Source organism: Lactuca sativa, chromosome 1, assembly GCF_002870075.4.
Source record: "Lactuca sativa cultivar Salinas chromosome 1, Lsat_Salinas_v11, whole genome shotgun sequence".
NCBI classification, from domain to species: domain Eukaryota; kingdom Viridiplantae; phylum Streptophyta; class Magnoliopsida; order Asterales; family Asteraceae; genus Lactuca; species Lactuca sativa.
The window spans coordinates 109,386,438-109,392,918 of NC_056623.2; positions in this window are offsets into that span (position 1 = coordinate 109,386,438).

Sequence of the window (6,481 nt, forward strand, 5' to 3'; positions counted from 1 at the left end):
GGAGGTTAGGATAGAATGCTTGAGTATTCTAGAGGTAATTTTACCATTAGGGTTGTTGTGATGATCCTCTAAGACAACTACGGGTAGGTGTGGAAGGTAGTATCGACCCGTACTACTTAAAGCACAAGACCTGTACGCATAGCAAGGAAGTCATGACCCATAGGGATTTGTTTGGAGTTGGTTCCTCGTTTTGGTTATATTTGTTATCTGATTTCTTCTAGGTGTATTTTAGTATGGTGATTATGAGGCATTTTAAGACCATATCTGGAGTTCATGACCCGATCATAGCCATAAGGTGGCTTCTAATGTTGAGGGATGCTTTTTCACCTTCTCTTACCCAACTGACCAGAAGGTCAGGTGCATTCCGAACATCTTGAGGTCCGGAGCGAGACTGGTGGAGACTTGTTTACGGGATCGTATTCTGCTGAGTAGATGGCCGCGATGTATTGGGAATAGTTCATGGAGATATTTTGTACTAGTTATGTGTCGTAGGTTGAGCGTGAGAGGTTCGCCCAGGAGTTTTTGGATCTGAGGCATGGATCGAAATCGGTGAAAGAGATTAACCGGATGTTTATTAAGAGGGCCATGTTTTGCCCCGATTTTGTTTCAGAGCAGTATCAGATGACCCGTTACTTGAGCATGCTCAAGACGGATATCAGGCAGTTTATTTCCACCCAACTGTATGATTCTTTGTTGGAGTTGCAGGAAGCTGCCAGGCGGTGTGACTTGGAGATAGATCTTCAGTTGAGGGAGCAGATACCGGTCCCGACACAATCGCAGCCGACGCCAAAGCAGTTCAAAGCCTCTGATTCTAGGTGTTGGGGTCAGTGAGGCCGCACTTGTGTGAAGTGCGAAAAAGTTCATGATTGGGCTTGTGGATTATGAGGGGTATGCCACAAGTGTGGGTGGGAGGAGCATTGTGCGAGGGATTACTGGTAGCGAGTTATTTGGCTTATGTGGTGGATACACATGTTGGAGATAAGGATTTAGTTTCAGAGGTCCTGGAGGATAGGGAGGTTATCGATGTATTTTTGGAGGAGTTACCTGGTGTGACTCCTGAGTTGCAGGTCAAATTCAAGATTGACCTCGTGCTAGGTGTGGCCCTAATTTCCAAGGTGTCATACCTTTTGGCACCACCTGGGATACAAGAGTTTTCATCTCAGTTGTATGAGCTACTAGGAAATAGTTCATTCGACCGAGTAGTTCTCCTTAGGGAGCACTGATTTTATTCCTCAAGAAGAAGGATGGTTCAGATAGGAAATGTATTGATTACTGGGAGTTGAACAAGCTAACGGTGAAGAACAGTTAACCTCTTCCGCATATTGATTACTGCCTTCCGAGCTTGTTATGGGTATTACGAGTTCGTGGTGATGCCATTTTGGCTCAGAATGCGCGTCCAATATTTATGGATTTGATGAATGGGGTATGCAGGCTGATGCTCAATCATTCGATTATCATGTTTATTGATAATATCTTGGTATAATGTAAGACTAGATAGCAGCATGAGGAGCATCTTCTTGAGCTTGTAGGGGTTTTAATCGAGAATAGCTTTATTCTAAGTTCTTGAAGTATGACTTTTGGTTACGAGAGGTTCCGTTCCTTGGAAACCTCCTTAACTAGGACACAATATTAGTTGATTCGGCCACGATAGAGGCGGTGATGAATTGGAAGGTTCCAAAATCTCCCTCGGATATCAGGAGTTACTTGGGGTTGGCAGGGTACTACTAGAGTTCTATTTTAGCATTTCTCCAAGATTGCAGTACCCCTCAGTTGTCTGATGAGGAAAGGGTGGATTTTCTATGGGGCCCTGAGCAACAAGCGATATTTGAGACCCTTCGCCAGATATTATGTGAGACCCCGATTTTGACCCCCCATAAGGGAATGAGGATTTTATAGTGTTCTCTGATGCTTGCATCACTGGTTTAGGGGTGGTCCTCATGAAGAGAGGACAACTGATAGCTTATGCTTCATGGCATCTGAAGCCGCACGAGTAGAGGTATCCCATGCATGACCTAGAGTTGGGGGCAGTGGTTTTTTCCCTTAAGATTTGGAGGCATTATCTTCATGGGGTCTGCTGTACTATCTACACTGATCACAAGTTTTTAAGGCACATTATGATTCAGCCAAACATGAACATTAGGAAGCATAGGTGGCTGGAACTAGTCAAGGATTATGACTGCGATATCGTTTACCATCCAGGTAAAGCGAATATGGTGGATGTCTTTAGCCGCAAGGCGGCTCGACCTTCCGTTGGGGTGTCATGTATGAGTACATTTGTGTATTCTCCACTGGTGGGATTGATTAGGGAGGCTCAGGCCGAGAGTGTTTGGAAAGAGAAATGGAAGATTAAGAGGATTAGGGGGGAGATCACCAGATTTGTTCTAGATAGTCATGGTTTGTTGACTAGTTGTAGTCGGGTTTGGGTTCCTTTGTGTGGTGGGATCAAATAGATCGTGTTGGAGGAGCCTCATAAGTGTCGCTTTTCTATCCATCCAGAGGTTAGCAAGATGTATCAAGATCTGAGATTACACTATTGGTGGTCGTGTATGAAGAGGGAGATAGCTTAGTACGTTGAGAGGTGCTTGACTTGCAGGATGGTCAATGCCAAGAATCAGAGGCCGCATGGAAAGCTGCAGCCTCTGGAGGTTCCCATGTGGAAATGGGAGTATATTTCGATGGACTTCATCACCAAGTTGCTAAAGAAGGCAAAGGGTTTTGATTTTATTTGGGTCATCGTGGATCAATTGACTAAGAGTGCCTATTTCCTAGGGATTCGGGAGAGTTCTTCAACTAAGAAGTTGAGTGATGTCTATATTCTCCAGAGTGTTTCTCTCCATGTGGTTCCGGTCTCCATCGTTTCATACTATGATGTTCAGTGCACCTCCCGTTTCTGGCAGAAGTTCCAGAAGGAACTGGGCATGAGGTTGCGAGCCTATTTCATTGATTTTGGTGGGAGCTGGTACTCCTACCTACCTCTTGCAGAGTTCTCCAACAACAACAATTTCCACTACAGCATTGGTGCTCCGCCTTTTGAGCTCTTATATGGGTGGAGATGTTGTACGCTAATATGTTGGGTCGAGGTTAGTCACAGGGTTATGGGACAGAATGAGGTGGTCCTTCAGACTACAGAGATGATTCAGTAGATCAGGCATATATTGTAGACTAGTTAGACTCGGTAGAAGATCTATGTCGACCGACACCGATCCGATTTTTAGTTTTAGGTTGGCGACATGGTATTACTGAAGGTCTCACCTTGGAAAGGTGTGATACACTTTACGAAGAGGGAAAAATTGGGTCCATGATATATTGGTCCATTCTGAATTATTACTAGGTTGGCAAGGTCGCCTACAAATTTGATCTTCCTGAAGAGCTCAGTCAGATCCATATCACTTTCCATATTTCGTAGCTGCAAAAGTTAGCATTGGATGAGAATACAGTCGTATCATTGGATGATATTTAGGTTGATGAGCCCCTAAACAATGTTGAGAGGCCCGTAGCTATTTTGTAGAGAAAGGTGAAGGTGTTGTGCAACAAGGAAGTACCATTGGTAAAGGTACGAAGGAAATATCGGAGGTACTCTGAGTGGATCTGGGACCCCAAGGCTAAGATGTGTGTGCATTACCAGAATTTGTTTACTACAGCAGACTTTGAGGACGAAATCTAGTTCAAGTGGGGGAGAGTTGTAATATCCTGGATTTCATGTCTTTTTGCCAAATCCTTCCATTGGTTTTTAATTATGTCATTTTGGTCCTGGTATTTGGTTGGAATTAGCCTTAAGAAGCCCTAGTGGTAAATTGGTAAATTTTAGGACAGGAGGTGTACACTGAGGGTACATGTGAGTTTGCTAAGCGTACTAGGGCACACCTTAGTACGCTGGGCAAACACATATGTATGTTGGGTGTACTAGTGTCCGGGTGAAATCCTAAATTTTAGGGTTTGATGTCACACCCCAAAACCAAGAACGGCGGAAACGTTTTGGGGGCGGAGGACGTCATGTAGAGTATCACAACAATGCAAAATAGTAAACAAGAAAAAACATCATCCATTGCATGAATAGTATAATTTTAATTACAAGTGTGTTCTTTCATAGTATAAAACATCTTATGAATACTCAAAATAAAAGACGAGTCTTGACTGCTCCGTCTTCACAAAACCTGGTCGTCGTACCTGTCTATTTGTGACCTAAGAATACAAGTTATTTTGAAAGCGAGTATCAGCAATAAAGCTGGTGCATTCATAAGTATTTATGTGTCTTTGACTTGTAAAAACAGTAAAGGAAAGACTTATAATTGTTTGAAGAAAAGTTTGTATAAGTACGAAAATATTTGTAAGTAATTGTAAACGTTGGAAAAACCCTAGAAAACACCATATTTACTACTAGTATAAAAAGTAGTCTTCTACCAAGACCCAACTATTTTGAAAGTAGCCTTCTACCAAAACCCGACTATTTTGAAAGTATGAACCTCTACTTAAGGTGAAGGTTTTTCGTTCTACAACTATTATTATTCAAATCTAATCTACCTCATTGATTATGTGAATGTTACACAAAGTAAAGGTAATAATAATATAATAACTGGATTTGTAATCCTTTTCTATTTGTCGTATGTAAAGTGTAGGTACTGTAGTATTTGTAATAAGTGACTACTATTGTACTAATGGCCTTAACTGAGTATTAAGGCATAATGTGATGGCTAGATCCCATACTAAACGCTCCCCTGTCAAGAGATTCTGGGAACCAAACGCGACTCCTGCAATGTTGCAAGCCGTGAACATCCACATTATTGTGATCATGTATACACAATATAACTATCACCTTTTGTTTAAAACGATGTGTCAGTGATTCATTGGTATAGTTAGATCTTGTAATTGTTCCATCTTATAGCACCTTGACGTGTATTGTATCTTCCTCCCTGTATTCCTTTAATGTATGTTTTCTTATGTTATCGTGTATTGTATCTCTATAACGTATGTATTGTATTAGTATGTATGTAATTGTACTTTTGTAATTGTATCTCTTTATATAGTATGTATTATATTAGTATAGACTCATGAATGAACTGACTCTTGTGTGATTCCTTGTACTTAGAATACTAAGTAGTATCTCCTAACTATACCTATTATAGCTACTAGTAATGTAGGTGTATAACCGAAGTATGCCTTTGCTACCCAAAGGTACTGAACTGACTGATGGAACTTTTATGTCTATATATGTATACATGATATATAACTAATATTTAGACGACATTCGGACGAATAACCGATACCCTAAGGCCACATTCCAACGAAGTCATATATGGGCATGTATTTGACAATATAAAAGTATAAAACAAGTTTTGTAAAACCTTCGAAAAGTTTAATAACTAAGAAATGATGACTTGATGTTTGTTTATAAAACAATTTTAAACACAATTGTAACATAGTTTGAAAGGAAACATACAGTATGTAAGACAGTTTGATAAAGAGTTTTAATATGTAAAAATGTTTGAGAAAGTCATTTGAAGTAATATGTTTGGTAAAATAGCTAAAAGCGTAGTAAATCCATTTATATGCTAGTTATTAATCACATGTGAATTATGTACTAACTAGCATGATTCAACTTGTATTCCCCCCACCCATAAAAGCATTTATAAACATTTAGAAACATTTAAAGGTTAATTAAGGGGTATGAACTCACACGTAGTGAGTGGTTTGGATGAACGGATTGTATAGGATGTTAAGTGTCAAGTGAAGACTTGAGCACACACATGGGTCCTATATAACATATAATAACACATATATGTAACCAATTAATCATTTAAAAAATAATTATCCAAGTTAAGACACCCTCGGACTTGGAAAACACTTTGATTCATGTGCTAGAAGTACCAAGGGTTGCATCTAAGGGTTGTATAGCTACCAAATGGAGCTTTCGGTCCAAGTGGTATTCGGTCCTAATGACCTTTCAGTCATGGAAGTTTTCGGTCCAAATGACCTTTAGGTCATGGAGGTTTTCGGTCTAAGGAGTTTCAACCTAAAACTCCTCCAATCTTGTAAAAATTATATTCTTCAAGGAGTCTTGCTTAATGGGATCGGTCTCTATGGTTCATGCTTAGCCTTAGGAAAGGTTGAAGGCCCTTTTGCACCCATCATGATGGTTTTTGGTCTAAGGAGATTCACTAGACCGAATACTCCTCTTTTTCATGGATGATTTCCGATTTCAAGTCCTAAATCAAGTATTGTTACAAGGTAACATGTATTAGAAATAGATACTTACAATATGGAAGCAAAGAAAGGTGTTTTCGGTGCAAAACACTAGTGTGTGTTCTTGGTGTTCTTGGTGAAATGAATAACACTTAAAGATCTAACAAAATGGAATAATTCCATGGATGAAATCATGTAAGATCACTAGATATTGGAAGAGATCATCTAAACAAGGATGGAAACACTTACAATCTTGAATATCTTGAAAAATTTTCAGATGATACTTGAGAGAGTATTGTTC